Source organism: Palaemon carinicauda, chromosome 39 (assembly GCF_036898095.1).
Source record: "Palaemon carinicauda isolate YSFRI2023 chromosome 39, ASM3689809v2, whole genome shotgun sequence".
Lineage (NCBI taxonomy): Eukaryota > Metazoa > Arthropoda > Malacostraca > Decapoda > Palaemonidae > Palaemon > Palaemon carinicauda.
The window spans coordinates 10,869,942-10,895,693 of NC_090763.1; the positions used below are offsets into that span (position 1 = coordinate 10,869,942).

At 38.9% G+C, this 25,752-nt stretch overlaps 1 long non-coding RNA gene across 6 annotated transcripts in view; it reads left to right on the top strand.

Moving 5' to 3' along the window:
- The first annotated feature begins 312 nt into the window (after nucleotides 1-312).
- Nucleotides 313-25,752, top strand: part of LOC137631495 (uncharacterized) — a 150,829-nt gene continuing 125,389 nt past the window's right edge. For 3 of the 6 annotated variants that reach the window (XR_011041898.1, XR_011041899.1, XR_011041900.1), the window contains exons 1-4: nucleotides 313-451; nucleotides 7,437-7,553; nucleotides 15,479-15,671; nucleotides 17,885-17,935. This is a non-coding gene — a long non-coding RNA (uncharacterized lncRNA). The remainder of the gene's footprint in view (nucleotides 452-7,436; nucleotides 7,554-15,478; nucleotides 15,672-17,884; nucleotides 17,936-25,752) is intronic. The other 3 variants (XR_011041895.1, XR_011041896.1, XR_011041897.1) reach the window with 1 other exon arrangement.

Genomic DNA, 25,752 nt, shown 5'->3' on the forward strand with positions numbered 1-25,752 from the left:
GTAAAGGATGGTAAACTTTCAGCTTTCTTCATGATCTGGGAATTATGATAATCAAGGAGAAAGTCTAATCTCTTACCATCATTGCTATGGCTGAGAATGGACGGTCACGTTGTAAGGTGAATGGGTATAGATTTGTTGTGTACTGTTCATTGTGCATTATTGTTATTCATCGTACTATTACTATGTATTATTGTTAATGAATTCTGTATTATCATATGTGATGTTATTAAATGTATGGTTGTTAAATGCAAAATTGGGATTAGGTTGTGGTGGAAAATCATGTTTGGTATTCCTATTTATGTTGTCATGCATTACAGGCTGAATCAGACCAATAAAAGATACAGCAAGGCTGCCAGAGTTATATATCCTGCACTACAATTCAGCAATATTGCAGAGCAGCAATGGAGGATCTGAAGAAGGAATGCACCCCAGCCAAGAGGAGGCTCAATAGGTAGGTTGGATTATTCAAGGATACACAGAGGAGACGACTCCACAGAAATATTTCAAGGATTGTACACTGAGGTTAGTGAATGTTTTGAACTTGATGTTATCAATGAACAAATTATAGAACAATTAAAGGATGGTGAATCATCAGGAATATGAGGAATATATCAATGAATTGGAAACTACAAAATACTTATTACTTGACATTATAAAGGGAAAAACAAAGGTGAAAAATACTGTGCTTGCCTTGAAAAAACTTGACCTCCCAAATTTAATGGGTCAGCGAGAGCATTTCCCACTTTTGTAAGAGATCATGATAGACTAGTTGTCACAGCATGGGAAAGACCCGTACGTACTTAGAATATCATTAGAAGGGGAACCGAGGAGGCCTGTGGAGGATATAGATGATTATAAATAAATGTGGGATAGACTAAATGAAGCATATGGTAATGAAGGAAATCTGATCGATGTGATATTGGAGATATAAGAGCATATAAAACAATGATAGTGATGAAAGTTAATTAATCTAATCAAGTAGAAAAGGTGTAGTAAGATGTAAATTATCTAAACTTAAATACAGAACTGGAGAATACCACTGTACTAACTCGGGTAGAAAGATGGGTGCGGTTGATGTTCAAAAGAGAATGGGCCATTAAAGTACAAGAACTAAATTCAGACATTTAAGAATTTGGTAACAATACTGACAGATTGACGCAAGGCTCTGAAGTATTTGCAAGATGATTCAAGAAGTGGTGTGACTAAGGTAACTACATACTGTGGAAAGGGAATTTACAAAGGAAAATGAATTAGCAGAAGCTATAAAATTGTTGACTATAGGACAAGAGAAACTTCTAAATCAATTGTCTCAATGTTTAACCAGTTTATATTACATAAGTGAAGGAAAAACACAGGTAGAATTAATAGAACAAGGTATAACAGTGATCAGAAAAGAAAATATTGTCCTTTCCATGAAGTGAATCATGGATTGAAAGATTGTATGACATTTAAGCAATGGTCAGCTGAAAATCGGACAGACTTTTTAAGACAAACTGTAGTTTGTTATGCCTGTCTCCGAATGGGACATTTCTCCAGGGATTGTGAGAAGATTTCCATGTTGGTTAAAGATGAATGGAGAGGTGTTGTAAACATAATCATTCAATTTTACACCCTCTATTTAACCATCCACATTATTTAGTAATTGATGTCACAAGTAACTTCAAGTAAGAAAGGTGCAATTCTGATGACTGGATTTAACAGTGAAGGGAAATCTATCCCCAATTTGTATGATGCAGGAAGGAACATTAATTACATTTAGAATGGCAAAGAAACTGGGTCTCAAAAGTACTCCTATACAATTATCTATGGCCAAGGTTGGTGATCACACAGAGGAGTTGGATAGTTATTTGTGAAGTATCAGTAAGGGATCAAGCAGGAATGGAAAGCATTTAAGTAGTTTGTGGCATGTCTGAAATAACTGCTGCTCATCATCATATGGATTTGAGAGAAATATCAAGAAGACTTTGAGTGCAGGAGGAACACATTCAAATGCAGGAGGGATGTATAGAGCTGTTAATAGGATCAGAATACTGTACTTATATTTCCACAAGTCATAAAAACTGTAGAGGAGGATAATTATTGTCCAGTGATTTTGGACTCTTGCATTAGGGGTAGATTGGATGAAAAGGAAGGTGAAAAGAAGTACTATGTTCAAATTAATCATGTAAGTTACGATGACACTACCGATTGGCATTTCAGGGCTAAACCAAATGTGGGTGTCTGCTAACAAGGAGTTGAGAGAAATTGTTACTCAGTGGAGTAAAAGTGAAGTGTTAAGGTTTAACCTGGGTATTTAATAAATCTGCTGATGCCTCGTGGGAAAAAGCTTGTAGTGAGTCGTTAGACTGATGAAGAGGTCACTTATCAGAATCATAGGTGAATTAGTCATATCTTTTGGGGAACTACAGTCTGTAATGTATGAAGTCGCCAATATGTTGAATAGACGGCCTATTAGGGTTAAAAGGGTAGGAAAACTTTAACGAAGGGACAGTGTTAAGACCTAATGATTTGTTATTGGTCTGATCTACCATTCAATCTCCTTGTGAGTTTTGGAATGAGTGTTAATTTTAACAAGTCATATGCATTTAATATGAAAGTAGTTGATTTGTATTGGAATAAATGGATGAAAAACTTTTTTCCAACTCTTATTGTAGGAGAAATGGCATGTGAATGTAAGAAATGTCTATGACCAAAATGTATTGATGAGAATGGAAATTAGCACAAGTGGTAGAAGGGATACAGGGAAGAGATTGAAAAACAAGAGAGGTGCTACTTAGATATAAGATAAACAAGTCTAGAAATGGGTATGTAGGAGAACTTGATAAACTAATGACCAGATCAATGCATAGATTAGTAGTGATACTTTGTTGAAGAACAGTAAACGTTAGTGGCATTTATCTATCATCATAATAGTTTGTATTTGTGTTGGTCGTAATGTTCCAATTAATGAAATTCACGCACACGTGTTAGTGGATAAATACTGGGAGTATGTATTTGGTAAGATGGTAACTGTTGGGCAATGGGGAATTACTGAGCAATGTTATTGCTCTGGGTAAAAGCAGTGATTGCAGCGACTGTCTGATTGCTCCAAGGATAAGGGAAAGTCACAAGAATCTCCCATCCTTGGGATTTTCTTAGTTGTACTTATCACCGCCTCAGTTGTCAATATTGTGATTGTAGTGTAGTGGCCATTCGTGATACTTATATCGTTCATGTCTTAAGATGCAGTGTTATTTTGTAGTGTATAGTGTAATTAGCTTGTTTGGAGTTATGAAATTTTATTTAGTAAACATTACATTAGTATTTATTTTAATTGTATTTGTGGGCACAATGAGAATACGGGCAAGAGCAATTATAATAGTCGAATGCTATTATAGTAGTCGAATACTGAGAATACTTCAAGTAACTTCATGTTATGTGGTGTGGGGGAGCAGGACGGTGTTATGACTGAAAAGTGTTGGTGGCAGTGTATAGAGGGATGGCATATTAAATTCATTACCATGGCTAAGAATGGGTAGTCACATTGTAGGTTAAATGGGTATACATTTGTTGTGTGCTTTTCATTGTGCATTATTGTTACTCATTGCACTATATGTATTATTGTTAATGTATTGTTATATGTGATGTTATTAAATGTATGGTTATTAAATACAAACTTGTTAAGTTGTGTGGAAAATCATGTTTGGGATTCCGATTTATGTTGTCATGCATTACAGGCTGAATCAGACCAATAAAAGATACAGTAAGGCAGCCAGAGTTGTTATATATCCTGCACCACAGTGGTGAACAAGGATGAAAAGCCCCACCCACCTGCCAATCACACTTAATTTTGTCTTCAGATATGATGAGTATTTGTTCCGATGCAAAGTACAAACCATAGTCTCTTAATAGGGACATATTTTCAGCATGCTGTGGAATGGTGGTTAGGTGATTAATGATTCTCTATGTCCAGTGGGAGCAGCAGGCGAGAACCCCACCCCCACCAGTTGGACTAGTCTATTTGCCAACTATTATGGATAAACCACTTAGTTCAGAACATATTTTTTACAAAATTTTTCTTTCAGAAAGGGAACAGCATTTTGAATGAGTCAGCCTTCAGTTATCACAGGCTCTGACATCACGGATATGGTATAGAGATCCTCCTAATATTTCAAATGAAGTTTGGATATCTTGCAGCTAAGACTGCTGCATGCAGCCAAACATCTTAAAACCACCCTTGCTTCTTTGCACCCGGCCTTCGTGCAATTTCCTTACCTGCACAACACCACTTCTCTGGCCAAAACACTCCTATCATCCTTAATCATGAAAGTTTCTCCCACAAGTGTTTGTCAAGCAATAAGTGCCCTTCTTTTGACACCATGGTCTCTAAGAACTGCTTCATCCTCTCAAGCTAATGCTGAACTGCTGAGGAAGGTCATTGTTTGGGAAGATACATTCTTGATAAGTGCAGTGATTTCTTGTGCAACCGTAGGACTACATTTTAGGATGCACGAGATTACCGTGATGTACATGGAAAAACCAAAGATTAAGAGTTGTTACGGCAGTTTTTTTTTTAGGATCAGCATTGCAAGAGAGCCGTAGCCTTGCGCATCATATAGGAGAAAGCAGTCCCTGCTCCACCATTTTGTGCAAAATGAAACTTAGCCGACTACCATTTTTTTGTCATGTTGAAAAAATATGTACTATAACTGCATTATATGAAATATATAATTAAGTTGCTTTTAACCACATTCTTATAATTATGCCTTTTTTATGTACCCAGTGTTATATTAATTTTGTTGCAAAAATGCCTGAACAGAATACAGTACCTGTTAATTGAATGCACAATAAGGGGTGGAAGATGAGAGCTCTTAAATTTTCTAATTAAGGTTTTTTGCTTGAGGTTGAATACTGCTGACCCTTGATAATGCTCCAAGACACCCTTCCTCCATCAAGGTACAGAATCTTGATATGCAAGTGTTGTGTCCTCCTGACGCCACTAAACACTTGCCATGTAATGAGCAAAGGAGTCATTTAATACTTCAAGGCCCGTTACAGCCAGATGTGATGGTGCGAATTAAAGCCCCCATGATGTTATCCAGTTTTGGAAGGGTTTCATGATTGCAGACTACTGTTTTGAAATTGTTCAGAGACTTCAAATCACAGTGAATGCTTGATGGAAACAAACTGTCGCCAAGGTGTGTAAAGGACTTTACCATTTTAAGTCCTGATAAAGCTTTTCAACACAAGTTAAAAGGAAAACATGAGCTTGGCAAAGTAGGTGGCAGTTAAAGAGTTCCAAGATGATGCCAAGAATGTTTTCTTGGAGTAGCTTGATGGGCATGAACTGACCGAGGAGGACCTGGCTAAATTAGTCATTTGAACTTGAGGAAAAGGTAGAGGAATCCACCAGAGGATGAAGACATCACAGTTGAAAAGTTGTATATGAGATAGGAGGATTTGAAATACAAAGGCCTACAGCATGGACCCTTAATACCCTGGATAGGTGTGGTGAGTCGTATACAACCCAAGGTCAAAAAAGAAAACTTTTTTTTTTTTTTTTTTTTTTGCCATAATTTTTCATCCGTATTGGTTGTGAGCGATATTGACCTGCGAGACATCATTTCAGTGTGCGCAGCAGTCGGGCGAGGACGTATTTCATCCCAGCTTTTTTCCTTGTGCTATTTCTGAGATACCCTCAAGTCGAGGTTGACCCATCAATACCTAATTAAGGTAAGTTGCGTAATATGAAATTTTTATATAATTATCGAATGTGCAGTAATATTTAAACGTGTATAAAAAAGGATTGTTGTAAAGTGTTTGTGAATGTCTTCGACACCTTATGTTTTTTATAGAATAGCTTATATAATTTGTTTTTGTAAGTTTGTACCTTTATGATAACTTTATGATCATTATTTTATTTTTAATTGCAAAATAATCTATAAACTTCATTCTAGCTACCATAATATTTTTTCTGCAAATCCTCAAACAATTATATAAGTAAATGACTCGCTGATATTGACATATCTCTCTCCATTTCAGGTAGCAGATTTGACCTTCCAAGGTGGTGTGGTTGGCAGCCATTTTGTGAGCATATCTGACACAAGCTGGCATAGCTCTGTATTCCTCTTTTATAAAATTTTTGATATTTTCATGCATAAATACCATGCCCAGCAATGGATATAAGGATTTGTCCGGTAAAATTTCATGATATAACTCGGCAAAAAAAAAAAAAAAAAAAAGTAAAAAAAAAAAAAAAATGCCAATGTTTAGAATATTGAATATTATCATAGTGCAGATTTTTTTTTTCATATTTTTGTTGTACGATAATAATACAATATCGTGTAAAAATTTCAGCCACTGTCATTTACCTACCCCAAAAAAATTTTGAAAAGAGGATAGATTTTTTAGCCCAAAAAAAACACACTTTTTTCTCATTTCAGGAAACGTTCCCTTGTGGTTCCTCGACCCCTTGGATCTTGGCAAATAGTGCTCAATTACCTTAAAATAAGTGCTTAGAGTAGTTGTAGCTTATTTCCATATTTAGATTTTAAGTGATTTTTTTTTGTTAAGTCATTTTTTTGTATACTTATTTTTTTAATTTATTTGTAATACAGTAAATATTTATTTTGAATTTGGCTTTCATTTACTTATTTTGAAGAATAGAATATTTTTTGAAGTTTTTTTAATTGTAAAAGGTTGTGAATTGCTATGTAAATGAATGAATTTTTTATGAATTTTTTTGGGACCTTGGGTCGAGGTCGACCCATCGATACCTAATTAAGGTGGTCAAATAACGATACCTATCCAGGGTTAAATAAAATCCTATGCCCACACCAGTTTCCCATATGGTAACTGTACTTTAAGAAGTAAAAGGTCATGGGCCAGCAAAATTAATGCACTACAGTCGGCCCTCGTTAATTGTGGGTTCTTGCTTCGCGGTTTTGGTTTTAAGCACATAAGAACTCGCTACAGCTTCACGGTGATTTCAAAAGGGCCCCGCTCTTACACTGGGTATGCTTCGCGCCACTCCATTCTCTCCGCCCAGAACATTGCAACTCATGCGTCCTACTCTGCCTAACTCTTCTCTTGGCTACCTCCCATGTATTATGTCTCGCTGAAGCTGCCTCCGAACCCACACTGTATTTTATCCGACTTTGCCTTGCTTTTGTTAAGCCTCTGCTTCAAGATCATGGACCCCAAGCTGAATATTTTCAGTAAGTACATGTACAGTACTGTACTGGTAAAAATACTTAACCTGGTTTCTGTAATAGATACTCTATATACATGCGCTGCTCTTTACATACTGTAATCATAGTAATTTACAAAATTACGGTACAGTAGGTGGGGTATGGAACAACTCCATACTGTACCGTACTTTTGTATTTTTTGTTATTGTACATTTTATCAGCTTCCTGTAATGCTATTGCTAATGCTTACTGTTTATTTTTCCACAGCTACTGTAAATAATGTAAATACAGCTGTATATACAAATACGTACGCTGTTACAAAGAGACGACGCGAGTTGCGCCATACTTCGACATTCCTGCGCAGATCTTCATACGAAAATGATGGTGAGAATATACGTAGTCTTTGTATTAAATTTACTGTGACGTATGCTTTCGTGTAGTTTTTTTTTTTTTTTTTTTACCTTTCACTTCATGTTTGTATGTTCTACATGTAAATACTGTACAAACTGTAAGTTGCTAGTTTAGTGTGTACTGTACCGACAAATGTCGGAACTGGGCAAGGTAGTAGGTTGGCCAGGGCACCAGCCGCCCGTTGGGATACTACCACTAGAGAGGTATTGGATCCTTTGACTGGCCAGACAGTAATGCATTGGATCCCTCTCTCTGGTCACGGCTTATTTTTTCTTTGCCTACACTTACACAGAATAGTTTGGCCTATTCTTTACATATTCTCGTCTTTCCTCATACATCTGACAACAATGAGATACTTAACACATCTTCACCCAAGGGGTTAATTACTGTACTGCAATTTGTTCAGTGTACTTTCCTCTTGGTAAGGGTAGAAGAGACTCTTTAGCTGTGGTAAGCAGCTCTTCTAGGAGAAGGACACTCCAAAATTAAACCACTGTTCTCTAGTCTTGGGTAGTGCCATAGCCTCTGTACCATGGTCTTCCACTGTCTTGGGTTGGAGTTCTCTTGCTTGAGGGTACACTCAGGCACACTGTTCTATCTTATTTTTTTTTTCTTCCTTTTTTTTTTGAAATGGTGTGTTGGGCAGGCTTAATAGAAGGGCCATGGATGCCTGGTGGTTTATCAAGAGGTTGTCTTTTCCTTTTTCTGATTATTTTTCTTCTCAAAACCATCCTTACTGTCCTCCCTTCAGTTGAAGTGGCTATCCTGGAGGGTATTTAGCCTTGCATGGTGTATCGGCTCCTCCATGTTGACCAGTTTTTCCGACTTTTTACTATAGTCTATGGGTATCATCAATCACTTTGTTTTTAATTCTGTACGTATTGTTTTTGTTATAATTCTTGTTAATCTAGTTTTTAAGTATGCTGTCTCTTTTTTTATTTCTATTAATTCTTATGCTGTCTGGAGACATTGAGCGAAATCCGGGACCAGTACGTCCTAGATTTCGTCAATGTCGTCTTCTGTATTGCAATATTCGTGGTCTTCATGCAAATATCCAAGACCTTACAGTTGCGTCCAGACAGTACGATATTCTTTTGTGCTCAGAAACTTTGGTTTCTAATATGAGGCACTCATCTGAGCTCCTTATAACTGGTTTTAAGAAACCAATAATGTTGAAACGTGATGCCATCCCTAGGGCCAGGGGAATGGCGGTGTATATTAGGACCGAGTACCCTGCTTCTCATAAGTCCTGCTATCAATGTGGATGTCATGAGATCCAGGTAATAAAAGTTTGTGGCAGGCATAACAACTTTTATTTGTGTTCGATCTACCGGAATCCAGACTTAGATGATTCTATCTTCGATTGTCTTCTTACCATTATGGCTAAGATACAAGATGATGATAGAAAGGCTTCTTTTGTCTTTGTTGGTGATTTTAATGCTCACCATAGGGAGTGGTTAAGTTCTATCTCTCCTACCGATCGCCATGGCTTAAGAGCTTTAGACTTTGCCTCTGAATCAGGCTGTGAGCAAATCATAAATGAAGCTACTCACAGGTCTGGTAATTGCTTGGACCTCGTATACACTGACTCCCCTGGCGTTATAACTAGTAAGGTTGGTTCTCCAGTCGGGACATCTGATCATGCCTTGATTTCATTATTAGTGAAGACTGAGCAGCCTGTCCCTGATATATCATATTCTTGTAAAATTTATATGAAATCCCAAGCAGACTGGAATGGGATTTTACATGATCTTTTGTGCTTGAATTGGTCACAATTATATAATAGTGTAGATCCTGTTGTCCCTTTGAATGAGAATCTAGTCAACATAATTGATAGGCGTATCCCTTCTCGTGTGCTAAGGTACCGAGTGAAGGACAAACCGTGGTTCAATGATGATTGCAGACGTGCTTATTTGGAGAAACAGGAGGCCTATCATCTTTGGAAGGGGAACAGATCAGATTTGACCTGGAACAACTATACTCAGCTTCGAGCTTTTGCTCAGAGAGTTTATGCCTCAACTGAAAAGGAGTACAATTTAACCATAAAAGAAACACTTTCTGGTACAACTCGGGAACATAAATGGTGGTCTACCCTTAAATCTGCACTCTTTGGTGTAGATGCAACAGTTCCTCCTTTACTTAAACCAGATGGCTCAGTCACTCACTGTCCAAAGGAAAAGGCAACCCTTTTGGCTGATGTTTTTGACAGTAAACAGAGTAATGAAAAACTTGAACTTCCTCTTTCCTGTTTTCCTGAGGCTAAACTAACTAGTTTAGCTTTTCGATCTCGTGAGATTAAAGCTCTGTTGATGGACCTTGATGCTTATGGAGGTGTAGACCCAAATGGTATTTTTCCTTTGTTTTTTATAAAGACAGCAGATTTCTTAGCTCCAAAGTTATCTGTTATTTTGCGCAAGTTAGCAAGAAGAGGAGCTTTTAGCACTAGTTGGAGAATTGGTAATGTTACTCCTCTATGTAAATGTGTTTGTGGTAGCTCAAGTCCCACTGATTACCGCCCAATTTCCATAACTCCCATATTATCTAAAGTTTTTGAACGTCTTCTGGCAAAACGTCTTAATAGGTTTGCTGAAGGTAATCATCTACTCCCTAGTTTGCAATTTGGTTTTCGTAAAGGCCTTGGAGCATGTGATGCCCTTCTTACAATCTCCAATGCTGTACAGAAATCCCTTGATTGTGGTCGGGAAGTTCGTATGATTGGCCTTGATTTTAGTGCTGCCTTTGACCGTGTTAATCATGAGGCCCTTGTTTTCAAACTGAAACAGTTGGGAGTGGGTGGGTTGTTTCTTAGCATTATTATTAATTTTTTAAGTAATAGATCTCAAAGAGTTGTTGTTGATGGGCACCATAGTGATTATAGGAACGTGATATCCGGTGTTCCACAGGGTAGTGTTCTTGGCCCATTACTTTTCATACTATATACACATGACATGTGGTTTGGCCTAGAAAACAAACTTGTTGCATATGCTGATGATGCTATTCTCTTTGCATCAATTCCATCCCCTGAATGTAGATCTGGGGTTGGTGAATCCCTTAATAGAGATTTAGCTAGAATTAGTGCATGGTGCAAATTATGGGGTATTAAGTTGAATCCTAACAAAACTCAAAGTATGATTGTAAGTAGATCAAGGACGGTGGCTCCTCAACATCCGGATCTCAGTATTGATAATGTTTCTTTAAATATGTATGACTCTTTCAAAATTTTAGGTGTGTTTCTCGACAGTAAATTTACTTTTGAGAAACATATAAGGTCTCTGTCTTCTTCAATTGCACAAAAAATAGGCTTATTGAGAGTCTTTCAAGATTTTCGGTGATCAATCTATTCTGAAGAAGTGTTTTAATTCTTTCATTCTACCTTGTTTTGAGTATTGTTCTCCTGTTTGGTCTTCAGCTGCTGATTCTCTTCTTAATTTGTTGGACAGAAACTTACGGTCTATTAAATTTCTTATTCCTGATCTAGATATTAATCTCTGGCACCGTCGTTTAATTAGTTCATTATGCATGTTGCATAAGATTTTTCATAACTCTGACCATCCTTTACATTCAGATCTCCCTGGACAATTCTATCCTGTTCATAATACTAGGCAGGCAGTTAATTCTAATAGCCAGGCCTTCTCCATCACGAGGCTCAATACTACGCAGTACTCCAGAAGTTTTATTCCAGCTGTTACCAAGTTGTGGAATGATCTTCCTAATCGGGTGGTTGAATCAGTAGAACTTCAAAAGTTCAAAGTTGGAGCAAATGCTTTTTTGTTGACCAGGCGGACACGAGTCTTTTTATAGTTTATTTATGACATATTTGTTTTTGATGCTGTTAATAGTTTATATATGACATGTCTGTTTTGACGTTGTTACTGTTTTTAGAATGCTTTATTGTTAATTTGTTCTCTTCATTTATTTATTTCCTTATTTCCTTTCCTCACTGGGCTATTTTTCCCTGTTGGAGCCCCTGGGCTTATAGCATCTTGCTTTTCCAACTAGGGTTGTAGCTTGGATAGTAATAATAATAATAATAATAAGAGACAACGCATAGAGTTGCACCATGCTTCAATGTTGCTGCGCAGAACTAAGGTTAGTTTATAAAATACTATTTTCTGTATGGTGTTTTTAAGAGTGAATAATCGGAATTGCAATAGAACACACTATCTGATGAATTTTGGGATGTAGTTTAGAATTTCAACTTGCATTCCATAATCTATTTTGGTAAATAAATTTTGAATAAATGATCACAGGAGTACATCGGTATGAATATTGTGCTGTGTACCAAAGCAAGTCAGGAGAAAATGGCATACAGTAGTATTGTACCATTACATTTGGCATATGAGTAGCTGATATGTTGTTGATTTTAGCTTAACATGGAGCAATGAAGTTTAGCTAGGGTTCTAACACTGGCATATCAATTTTTCACTTAGATGCAAGATTTTATATTTTATGGGTGTGAAAAAATATCTTTGGGGAACATACATTATGTCCACCGGTTGTCTAGCGGGTGAGGACAGTTATTAATGGAGTCTTTTGATATGAACTCAAATTAACAGTAATGAGCATTATTTACAGTAGGACTGAATTCCACTTGCATGATATGTGAGTGTACTAATGTTTAACAAAAAAAAAAAAAAAAAAAAAAACCCTGAAACAACGTTAAACCTTTTTTTCATAATTATTGTGTAATGTTTATTTAATTATTAAAGCTATGGTAATATTCCATTTGGGTAAAACTTCTAAATTTAACAAAATTTAAAAAATGGTTTTTGTAAAACCGTTGCCAACCAATCTGTTTCAAGTAATTGTTTTAATGTAGCAATAGGTGAAAATACTTCTACAAAGGTAGGAAATCTTTGATTATACAGTAACAAAGCTTGTGGAACTGAATGCAGATATGGAGACTTTACCCACAAGGAATATCCAATATTTGCATTGAGATAACTTTGTACTCAAAATACAGAATTTTAAACATTAAGCAATATTCGAAATATACAGTAACAGTAAAGTTAACACCACTGTAACCTTAAGAAATCAAAGTACTGAATGGCTGCATGCCCAAATTAAATTGTTTGTATTAATAATTTTACATCGTTTAGTAACTTGGTAGTTGAAACCTCAAATTTGTTCTTAGGGGAATACAAACCCTCGTCATTTATATGGGAGCTAGTCCCTCGCATGATTTCCAATAAGGGGCTAAATTTAGTTTGTTGCCCACTGTTTAACTCACATTTTTGGTACCAAACTATAGGAAAATGTACTGTATCTATTTTCACCTTTTTTCAGGTCTACTATTACCCTGAAAAAGTCTTGATTTCATAATTATTACCCTTACCTTATGAGATATTTTTCTCCTGATTTGAAGATATCATTTGGGTTGAGTGTCTACAACTATTATTGTGAAGGCCTTTTAGTTTTCTAAAAATCTATTCAATTTTTGATTTGGCAAAAAAGTCTGATTGATGCAATTTGTGATAAAATCAGTATCTTTATCTTTACAATTGCTGATTGAGACTGGGGTTAAAACTGGATCAATTGTTGATGTTCTTTAACTAAGCTGTAAGGGCACAAAAGTTGGTGTATGAAGCTCTGAGAATGAAAAGGTGAACATTGGGTCCTGGCTCAACAAAAATCCCCAAAATGCATTTAAATCTTTTAGGTGGAGTTTGATAGACTTCTCCTGATGCATTCAGTGCGCTGTTGGTGTCACAATACTTTGCATAAATGCTGGTAGCATATAACTAGTAGTCATCTTGTGGGCCAGTGGTCGAGCTCTTGGAAGCCTGCATTTCCTCATTTTAACAAGCTTCAATTCATCAGCGTAAGTAGGACAGGAGACTGGAACTTGACACGTCTATAACAGAGGTTACCTCTTGTTTGTTTATGATCACACAAACTATGCCAGGTATGTGACCAATTATCTATGGGACGGTTTGCAACTGTAGATCACTGCCTGTGGTTGAAAAATCTATGAAGGAAGGATAATTTGTTGTGCAAATGTGCAAGGAAAAAGGTCTGCAAGGTTCTTGCGTACCAAACCATTGAGCAAACTATCATAGGTTTCAGCTTAATTAAATCAGCATTGCAAAGGTGGATTTTTCCAGCAAATAAGTTTCACGGCTGCAAAAAAATGGCTCATTTGGAAGACAGAAAAATATCTACATAAGGAATTATAAAAACTGAGTTCAAGGAGATGAAAAATGTGTAAAATTGGAAGCTGACATCTTTAAAATGCTTTCCAGTCCTTGTTATCTCGTTACTCTAGTGGTGTTTTGACAACTGATGAAATCACTGATTATCTTCATACTGAGACAAAATGACAAAAGCACTGTCTTTATGACACTGTGAATGAAACAAATTTCTTTGATCCTCATAAACAAAACATCTGGCTGAAGAATTTCAACCAAGCAAAGAAACCTAAACAGACAGGTCACCACTAATGCCAGAGGTCTTGTGATTGTACAGAACAGATATCTTTATCTCAGACAGGTCATTATGTATGTTATAGGGTTGTGGTGATCTCCAGACTGGTGTTCGTCTCGCTCAAACTCTCTAAGTTCCTTTAGTGGTTGCAACCTCGCCATCCTTGTGAGGGAAGGATGGGGGTTTTGAGAGGAGCCTATAGGTATACCAGGTGAGTCATCAGTAACCATTGCCTGGCCCTCCCTGGTCCTAGCTTGGGTGGAGAGGGCTTGGTCACTGATCATATGTATTTGTCAGTCTCTAGGACATTGTCCTGCTTTTTTAGGGCAGTCACTGGACCTTGCCTCTGCCATTCATAAGTGACTTCTAAACCTTGGTCATGCGCCATTGTCCTTTGCATCACCTGAGGTGGTTACAGGAACTGTGCTCATTGTTCGTGGCATGGTATTTCTCCTCAGAGAAATGAATGCCAGCAACCTTTAGAGAGACGGAAGCAGATGGCTTTGGTCCCGTGTATATGGTGGCCTTTGTTTGTGATCAGTATTAGTTGTATCAATTAAGAGTTTAGCGTACCTGCCATTTCATCTGTGGAGTTTGCCAGCTAAAGATAAACAAGGTAACTCAAAAGTGTCCTAAGCATTGGGAAAAATTCATGGCGTATTCAATATGAAATCGTTAGGTCCTTCCACAGAGAATAACAATTTTCTATTCCAAAGTTCTAGATGGAAAGGAGCTATACTTGACAGTTGAGTCGTTGTCACACACTTCCAATAAATCATATCAAGATGAGATTTAGTCTGTGTTCTACTTAAGAGAGAGCAGATAGTTGACTACTACTCCATGCTTATCATGCAGCATAAAATAGACATCAGAGGACGTCCATCAGGAGTGCGGACATAGATTTAGAAGCCCTTGCTTTGTATCACCAGGACAAAATTCCAGTACATCTTTTAGTCTCCAGAATAGTGAAAAGCTGAGAATTTTTGGCTTTTAAAACTGAGCTAAATGACTCCATTCCTTTACAGGTAATACTGGCAATGAACTTTACTTTGATGTTGGATGACAGTTTCTTCCAAAGCCATGAATGTTAGATGTAACTTTATTGAAACAGTGTTGAAATCGCTTCATCCCAGATTGTTCTTTACATATGTTAACCCATAAATATTAGATTGTTGTACCATAAAATATTCTATTGTATATTTTACAATAGTGTAATAGTTTAGGTCTGGTAACTGCTAGATTTATATTCTAGCTACACACAATACTTTTTTATTAAAGTATTTTATACCATACTGTTATTTGCACATTTGTTAGCCCATGATATTATATAGTACTAGAAAATTTTTCATCTTAAAATTTACATCTATTTTACAATAGTGTAAATTAGGCCTGATAACTTTAATTCATATTTTAACTACTGTACATTGAATACACACTTTTGATTGAATCTACTGATGAGCCTATATTTTTTACAGGTACTGATAGTACTACAATAATGCTTTCTGTGGCAAAGGAAGGTAAACAACTCTTGACTTGAATTTGAAACGATACTCCAAGAAAGCCTTTAAAAATGCTTGAAGATTCGTTTGAAGAGATTCCAGAACTCAGTGTAAACAATTCACTGTGAAGCTCTATATGGCATTAACCATATGGAGAGCATCAATGGAGGTTAGTATTTTCTCTTGTGTAAAATTCACCAGTCACATTAACCTTTACAATTTCAGAATGGCCGGAAGCAACACCCACAACAAACTACCTACCAAGTAGCACTGGAAACAAGCTTCCAACTTGAACCTGGTGAAAAGTCCCAAGTGGTCATGGTTGTACTGTGACTAATGATTCTTTAACCATTTACTGGGCAGACATAAGAATCAGCTCTAAAAATATTGATGGAATATACCCCGTGGATATAAAATATTCTTCATAACTAAAGGATGCAGTTGCAAGGACTTGAACCTACCTTCTAGTGATGCATGCCAATTCACCAGGTAATATGCAAATTGTTTTGCATTCAAGTGAAACAAATTAAGCTATTGAATGATGGAGGACACAGAACTAGGGCATTATTAAAATTTCATACTTAAGCGATGATTTTTTGCTGCAGTTTCACAATGCAACTTGTTTAGGACATAACATTCCAAATGAAAACGATGAAAAATCTATTTTTGGGTGAGATAGCCATGTCGTCCTGATGGAAGGTTCCTTCAGTAGCTTCCTGAGGGTATATATGACTACAGTAGGTATTCCCAGAGAATTAAACTAAAGGTTTCACAGAATTTTAACTTCTGGCGCGAGTACCCATAACGTTTCCCTTTAGGATATCGTATAATAACGGGATGTATGCTTGACACGCCACATAGCTATCTGAACCCCACATAGCTATCTGCACCCCACATAGCGTTTACGCTTCGAGGGGGAAGTTGGTGGCAAGTTATGGGAGGAGCCGATACAAGGTTCTCCTCCTCCGTTACTTTTACGGTACTCAGATGGCGTCATGAACGACGCCATGTTTGGCCGCCATCTTGGCTGACATCACGACCGCGCGCCATCTCCATTCCTTCGCTTGTAGCGTCTATGACCAGGTGTTTTTTTCCCCACTTGTTCGCTATTAGTTTCATCATGTCGCAATCTTCAACCTCTTCTGCTTCTGGAAAGTTGAGTACCATATTCTTATATTGTATAAATCAGCTCTGGCTGTAAAGTAACGCTTTTATATCTTTAGATACTGTGTTTTGTGGCTGAGCTGTTGCCTTAACCGGAGAAGTCTCTGACGCTGTTTATTAATAGGTGTACCTGCTAAGTGTTGGTCTGTTTGGAAAGTTCAATATCCTGTATCACTGTCTGGGAAGAGAAGGTACTTTTCAATATGTTATATACAATAAATTTGATTTTTATTTCATTTTAGATATATGTGGTACATTGTTTTTTTCCCAGGTAACTATTAAGAAAACTTTATATATTATTCAAAGCCAGAAAGACAGTATCTATCATGTTTGTTTATTCATTAATATTTTATTACAGTATTTATATCCTTTTTTAAATAGGCATAAATGTGAAAGAAGCATGAAACCCAATTGACTTTTGGAAAGAATTACAGTACTTGAAATGTTTTCAGCAAGGAGCAAATAGTTTTATTTCAGGTATACAATAGTTTTCATAACTTAGAGAATGTTCAAACCAAGATAATACGGTTCTTTTTAATTGCTGTGCAAAAATGCCTGTTGAAGATATAAAAATCATGAAATTATGAATGTTTTAGGGTAATTGTTGACATGGAAGGAGGCAGAAATGAACAGAAGACTTGATTTTCCTTCGTACTGGTACCAGGAAAGTGAAGTAACGGACTCAGAATTTTGGGATATCTGGTAATAGACTCGATACTATAATAGTTTTGTTACAGCCTAAATTCAATAAGTCCTCTGGGTCTGGTAACATTGTATTGTTACTCTCTGTTCTCACTTGTGCTGGGTTGGTACATTGAAGCTTGCAGCATACCACTAACTTTACTCTAGTTAGCTGTGTTGTTCGTATGTCAGCTGCTCGAACAGCTCAACCACTATCCACGATGGGCTTTCTCTTCCAGTGCTTATTGAGTGCTTCTCAAGTGTGTGAAAACATGGAATGGCCTTGAAGGTCACCCTTGAGGCATCTTTGAGTTGGGTGGAGGTAGATCCCCATATTTTTGTGTCCAGGTGTTGTGGTAAGAGATTCTCAATGAACTCAGCTTGTGAAATCTGTCAGAAGTGGTATTACTCCCACTGGGAAATTTTGAAATTATTAGAATTATTAGTATTGTCAAGATTATTTTTATACAGTATTACAGATACGCCTTGTATAACAAGAAAGGAACTGCCGTTGATTGAATTAGCCTTAATTTTCAGACATGGTATTCTACATAAATGCCTGTACAAGTTTTATTTACCAAGTTGAAGGTATAGTATAGCCTTATTTTTTTGTTTCAGAAAGTAGAGGGTATATTCAAGCTTTATTTTGGGTTTTCAAGGTTTTCACTTGTAGGAAAAGGCTCAATTTTTTGGCAGTGAATATCCTCTTTCAGTAGTTAATAGTATATTTCTGGGCTCAACCTGTGCCGCTCCGTGAAATGCTCCTTTTAGCATCATTTCTAGTATATAACTGCTATATATTACCAGAGAAAAAAGTTGCATTGGAATGCCAGGGATGAACCCAGCTCGCTCACCTAAATAAGGTGTCGGTATAAATAACTGGGGCGTGATAACCACTGTCGGAGGTCTCGTGCCATTTAGATATCTCCACATCAAATACCCCCGTTACTGCCAGGTGCCATTCTACATTCCACTACTGATCGCAACTACTACTACCTCCACCCACGCGATCATCTTCACTACTTTCATAGTATCGGTTGTGTTCGCATGCACGTTCCCTTTGTTTGTGACTTTCGGTTTTAAGTGCTTTCCTGCACAAGATGTCGGATAATCAAGCTTCTACCTCCAAGTTGAGTACTGTACTAAAAACTATGAGTTTTGAGGTTCTGGAAGTAGCGATATCCCAGATATTCATTTTCTTTGTTTTTATTTCGGAGTCTGAGATGCCGCTCCCAGTCAGCCATTTTGGTTTCTCTACCTCCGAGAGCCTTTTGTTACTTGATGACTAACAATTAGTCCCCCATACTAATTGTATTTAGTTTTGATCCTTTACATCGCGCTTGCTCATTACCATTCTACTTTATGCAATGCTTTATATACAAGTTTAATTGTTTAATCAATTATTTTGAAACACTTAATTTAGGTTATGGGCTTGTATGGCTACCCCTCTGGGCCGTGTTCGACCTTGAAGGTAGCCTTCACCACTGTGTCCTGGTGTTTTGATTATTTTAAGGATTTATTACTCTTTATTTTGTAAGTTATTACTATTCTTATTTTTAAGAGTTAGGTCCTTTCTTGTGTTTTATTGAGAGGAACCTCAGGTTAGCAGGATATTATATACGTGTTATTACCGTTCCAATCGACATCCTACCCGATGGAGTATTTTATTTTAGTGTCGTCGTCCCCCGTCCAGGTCGGTAGCTACCTGAGTTTGGAGGGCTAGGCTAACGTTTTCTCATTCATGTTTTTTCTCCTGCGTTCCTCTCTTATATCATTAATTTCAGTTTTATTTTGCGTGCCATCATAACCTATTTATATTAGTTGTTTCGTTATTTAAATGTCTTATATTTATGATCATTCTGTGTTTGTTTGTGTGATCTCGTGGGGCTGTTTCTCGGAGGGTTGGCACGCCTGGCCAGTTACAGACCCACGTGATCGCCTCGAGCCTCGCTATTGGTTGGTTCCCGCTGGCTACCCACCTAGGTGGAGTACGCCTCCCTCATCCCCCTCTCGGGATACCTCATGACTCACTCTCTATAGAGATTAAGTGGAGAACAGCTGTTTTTTTTTTTTTTTTTTGGTCGAGTACGCTTGTATACTATGGGTTGTCGTAACGGTTCTCTCCCCCGGCCGCTTCGACTGGCCCCCGGGTGAACTGGGAAGATTACGGGTTGCGTGTTAGGTATTCTTCAGACGTGATTTTCTTCATTGTTTTTCATTCATTATGATTTTGAGTTAGCCTACTGCGTGCGTAGGCTATCTAAGCCTACTGCATGCGTAGGCTATCTATACACTTAGTCGAAGTAATCACAGAAGAATCTCCTTATGATTTATAATTTTAGTTTTTATTTATCTATTATTGTCGATGTCCGTTAAAGGTACCCGGAGCTGGCGGGAGTCATAGAACCCTTCCCTCCCTAACCTCCCTTTTTCGGGACTCCCCTACCCTAGTAGGCATGTAAGACCTTCTGGTCATACTCAGTTGGCTCCCGGGAGCCAACGGGAGGAATTTTATTTAACAACAATTGTTATCTTTACACATTCCCGGCTCTGATGGGATGATATATCCTCAGTTACGACAATAATAATATCAATGAATGATCATAAATTAGTATCAATTTAGTGTCAATTATTTTCATAATATTTATATACATAAGGATACTACTCTAGTTTAGTTTTAAGAACCCGGAGCCTCCGGTGGCCCTTTTTTGAATACTCTTGTATCAATTTCTGGGTCGATCTGTGACGGCCGGTGGAAAAGGGTCCTTCTTTACACTTTTCTAATATAATTCTTCCAAATATACTAGAGAAAGATAAAAGCATGGAATGCAGAGGTTACAACCCTCGCGCGATCACCTTGTTGGTGTCGTGTATTAAACAAGGGCGTGTGTAAACCACTATTCACAGGCTGTCTTCCATTTAGATAATCCCTTCATCAAAGGGGAGGGCCGTGACAGGCCCTAGAGAATACAGTTGGACTACTCCACCGACACCTACTACTCACCCACTCCAGGTCATCCTTCTGTTTTGGACTTGCCCGCTAAGTCGTTTTTTATTTTGTTAGGCGTGTTTCGCAAGTGATTGTCGTTAATTCAAGTTGACTGACGTTGCTACTTCACCTTTACCAATGTTAAGTACCATAGTTTGTTTTGACAGTTTTTTCAGTACCGGGCACTTGTTCTCGTTCCAGTAATGTGGGTTTTAATTTTGGAAGAGGATTGGCCATCCTCGGTATCGGCAGCCATTTTGGTTTTGTTCGATTCGGTAGTTTTTCAAGTTAATATTGCCCTTCTGGTACTCTGTCATCTAGGTTATATCACTTACGTTTTATGACCAATATTATCATTATTTATTATTGTTTTTTACTATGGTAGGCCTATTTATTTGTTAGCAAGTCCAATTTGGATGAAGAATATCAATCTAGTCTTTGTTATAGTTATGTACACGCCTCAGGAAGGTGCTCGATTTAGACTATATCTTTGTTTAATTGTTACGTTGTCGTTATTCTTCGTTCTTGGTTATTACAATTTTATCATTATTCTTATATTATTGTGTGATTTTGGTTTTTTATTATGTAACCTTGAGAGCGTGAGCATAGAGTGCTCGTATTCTGTTTCTACAGATAAGAGTTACCCCTTCTCTCGTTTTCTTTATTAAGCTCGAGTAGAGGAGGTGGATTTCCCGTTTTCCGTTTTATACGATCACGAGTTATTCCTGCCTCCTCCTCTTCTCCGAGTTGATATTACGTTTAATGATATTCACGTTTTATTGATGATGTTACTGTTAATAGAGCTAGCACTATTAATAGGTTACGTTAGTGTATGAGTCATTACTGGGATCGATTTATGCCGACACCCTTAGCTCCGCCTTGAGTTATACTCCGCTATAATGGATACTCATTGGGTGAGAAAGTCAGATATTTGGAGTGCAACGGTAAAATCCGCCACTCAGACTCCGGCTGAGGCCTTTTGCACACGAACCTTTGTCATGATTGATCACAATTACATTATAACGGTCCTTTTTTCATCGAATCTCTGGCTTCACTGGAGATAACACATTCAGTATGGAGGAATGTTATCGTACCGCTGAGGGTCACGATTTCACGATGACGGACCTTTGTCACCGGTCCTGGTACAAACAGAGATCAATCAGACGATCAGAACCAGGGTACGAACCCCTTTTCATGAATAATCACCATTTCATTATTACGGTCCTTTTTATCGAATCTCCGGCTTAACCGGATATCACACAGATGTTCAGCATTGAGGTTAATATTAGCTTTCCTCTGATGTTCACGTTTTCACTATGACGGACCATTGTCACCGGATCTCCGGTGGCAACAGAGACTTCACTCAGACCACGGGTGGCCAATCTTTTGTTTTAGCTGTAAAGGAAAGGATTTAACATGAATACAAAGTAAACTGTACTTTAATGACACTTTGAATTTGCGTTGATAATATTCATTAGTTATTCTTGAAAGTCCTAATGAAAATATATGAACATTAGCAATTTTAAAGATAAGTCATTCAATTTACTATCTATGGGGTATAGTGCGCCACTTGTAATCGTGCAATGCGCCACTGTTGGCGCATGAGCCATAGGTTGGCCACCCCTGACTCAGACGTTCAGAACCGGGGTTAACATTATTTTACCGATGAGGTTTATAGTTAAATGTTACGTGGTTACTTGATATTAGTATACTATTGATTCATCTGTTCACTGACCAGAGTCTCAAGGAACAGTAGATAGCCTCTCATGGCATGGTTGGTTTCGACCTGGCTTTTCATTAGAAGGGGCTGGCGTTCGATCCCAAGTACTGAGTAGAAATTTATTTCTATTTGAACACGATGTTGTATGGATATTTATCCATATTTCTACATATTTATAATTAAATATATGCATAAATATAAGTTATTTTTAGTTTATACTACATATTTATAATTAAATATAGGCATAAAAATAGCCATTATTTTTAGTTATACTGATTTGGTTGATCCCAGCCTGTGAATAGGATCACTAACCAGAGTTTCAAGGAACATCTAGACTTATGTCTCCTTTCTATTACAGAAGGTCCGCCTACATGGTATGGTTCCCGGAGTCATGCACGATCTGCTACGAGCTGTCCTCCTTACTCCTGACCCATGAGGTAAGTTGGTTCTAATGTTTCTATTTGGTATACTTGGGCGATGATTTAATTTGATCCGGATTTATGTATGCATTACTCATTGAGGAGAACGGTCTTCTCCTTCATCACTAATCCCCTCACTTCTTTCAGGACGATGGTGAATCTCTCCGGCCTGCAAGAGCGGCTCCTCGCCCTTGGGTATCAAGGTTTGGAAGGAATGCTCCATCTAGAGGACCCTATCTCCTCGGAGTGTCCTCTCTAGGGTTGGACATCGACCCCATGGATGGGCAGGTAGGTGGTGATGAGTTTTGAGCCTTCAGCTTTGCAATTACCTGCGTCACCGATCTAGGACCCTCAAAGGATCCTGATGTTCATATTCCTTGCCTAAAACCGTGACTGCTAAAAGCCTAGGGTAGGGTTAAAGAGCAGATACAACACATTCTAGGGGGCTATGATGGAGCTCAAAGATATGGTGGCGAGTCGGATCCGTTCAGGAACTCGGATGTCTCCCCCTACAGCCCCAGGTGTATTGAAGTAACCTCCTTCGATAAAAACAACACATAGAAATTTGCCTTACATGTCCCATATATGGATGGTACCATAACTCTGGATGGCATAGACGTCCGCCCTCTGGAGGACCTAGAATTTACTCTCAGGGACTAGAATACTCATTCAACGGATTCGTTCGATTGAAAGAGCATGACTTGGTTAGGTTAGGCAAGGTACCGAAGGTAACGGTATTATTTCCTAAAGGGCAGGCCGAACTGTCTGGACAAGGATGTTGTCGGTCTGGGGGGTACGATAATTCCAAGCTCACCCCACACAATGGGGAATACGCCATATCTACAACTGCTATCATTGTTGCCTTGCCTATTACGGATAATTGGACAGGTCTTACTATTCAAGCTGACAAGAAGGTTCGGCCATGCCGGCTCTTAAAGAGCCGGACCCCACCTCGGGGAGACCCTAGCCTCGGTTTATCCCACTGAGACTTTGTTTCGGATATTCATGAAGAACCAATCTCTGCCCTTCCAATTCGACCTACACGTTTGGTGGTCTGATCGGGTTAGTTGTAGGGAATACGTTCTGTCTGTGGCCTCTCAGACAGGAATCGAGCAGGCTGATAGTTTCCCCCTGATGGGGTAAAACCCTCTTCCCTCAGGAGGTGGTGAACAAGGTTCTACAAGATGATACGATAGCAACCCAAAATTGCAGGAAAGGCGGGGCCTCACTGCCAGAAAGAAGGTCGAAGACCAAAAGCAAGCTTTCTTCAAGAAGAAGCAGAGAGTTGCCCTCTACAAAACGAACCGGGGTCACTGCCATCAATAGTCAGTTACCCACTCGACATCACAGTCTTCCTCTGATTCAACCCCTATGCATCCGGATCCCCCCCCCTCATCAGGTGGGCTACCTCACTGATTCCCCAGGTACACAGCCCAACCCCGATTCGATGCCCTCGACTGCATACAGCCCTAGCTCCAAACCCTCAGGTTCCTTTCGTGGACACCAGAGAGGAAGATACAGGAGTAGAAGACAGTTCCGCCATCGAGGCGGACCTAGAAAAAAGGGGGCTCGGGGAAGGAAAGGACCTAGGTTCACTCCCTCACAACGAGGTGGTCCCAGTAGGGGAGAGACTGTACCACTTTCAAGACCATTGGACCTTCGGTCCGTGGGCTCATAGCATAATCTCTGAAGGTTTGAGGTGGAAATGGCCACAAGGTCCTCCTCCTCCACCAGTGACCTTCTCCCAGAAATCCACTCCCATCCTGAAAGAGTACACCACAGATTTACTAAAGGAGAAAGCAATCAAACGGGACCGATCACCGAAGTTCCAAGGCCTCCTGTTCACAATTCCGAAGAAAGGCTTGTCGACATTGAGAGTGGACCGGGACTTGTCAAAGCTAAACTCTCACATTCTCTGCGACAAGTTCCGGATGATGACTATCTCTCAGGTACAGACCTTACTTCCCCTTGGGGCCGTTACCACCTCTGTCGATCTTTCCGACGACTATTATCATGTGCCTATAGCTCGAAACTTCTCTTCTTATCTGGGTTTCCGCCTAGGCAGGAAAGCCTTTGCGTTCAAGACATGCCCTTCAGCCTCAACATTGATCCCAGGATATTCACAAAACTGGGAGAGACAGTGTTAGTACAACTCAGGAACCAAGAGATACAGATCATGGCTTATCTGGACGGTTGGCTCATTTGGGCCCGGTCGGCCATAGAAGGCAACAGAGCTACGAAGGAAGTACTTCGATTTCTCGACAACCTGTGATTTCGGGTCAATCTCCAAAAGTCTCTCCTGCAACCATCAGGCCACTTAGAATGGTTAGACATTCAGTGGGACCTTTCGAAGCACACGTTCTCTCTCCCTTCCAAAAAGGTAAGAGGAATAGCTTCCAAGGTCAAGAATTTTCTCAAACACAAACGGATGTCCAGAAGAACCTTAGAAAGTATCATCGGCCTTCTCCAATTCACTTCAATAACAAAAATGCAAAGACATCATTGGAGTTTGGAGAAAGAGAGCTACAGTACCTTTAAGAGACAAGGTCTCGAAGATCCCCTTTGTCTTGAAAATGAGACTACGCCCATGGTCCGAACTGAGGAACCTCTCCAAATCGGTTCCTCTACAATTCCCACCTCCGAACTTCAGATGTTTCAGGGGTCTTGGTCACCCGCCATGAAACTGTTCCATATCAATGTTCTCGAAGCCATGGCAGTGTTCTTGACCCTGAAGAGAGACTCCTCCAAGGTCGAGCAACATCAGAGTAGTGTCAGCCAGCACAGACGTAGTACACTGCGTCAACAGGGAAGGATCCAAGTCACCCAACCTGAATCGGATCCTGGTCGATATCTACGCCTGGCCAACAGAAAAGAACTGGATCCTGTCAGTAACTCACCTTGCGGGAGTCCAGAATGTGAGAGAGGACTCACTAGCCAGGACGAAACCACTGGAGTCAGATTGGTCTCTAGACATAATTTCATTCCGGTGGATACTCAGGAACCATTAGAAGAAGGTTTACCTATTTCCCCCAGTGAATCTTCTAATGAGACTTTTACACAAACTACGTTCCTTCCGGGGGGCAGTGGATTTAGTACCACCTCACTGGCCAAGAACAGTTGGTTTCCTCTCCTCCTCGAGTTGAAACTCCGTCCCTTCCGGATTCCGTTCCCCAAACTGACTCAAGTAATCCAAACTCAGTGTCAGATTGCTCAAGGATAGCCAAAACTCTGACTTTGTGGACTACAGGAAGTTTGCAGCTCGTAGAGACGTGAACAT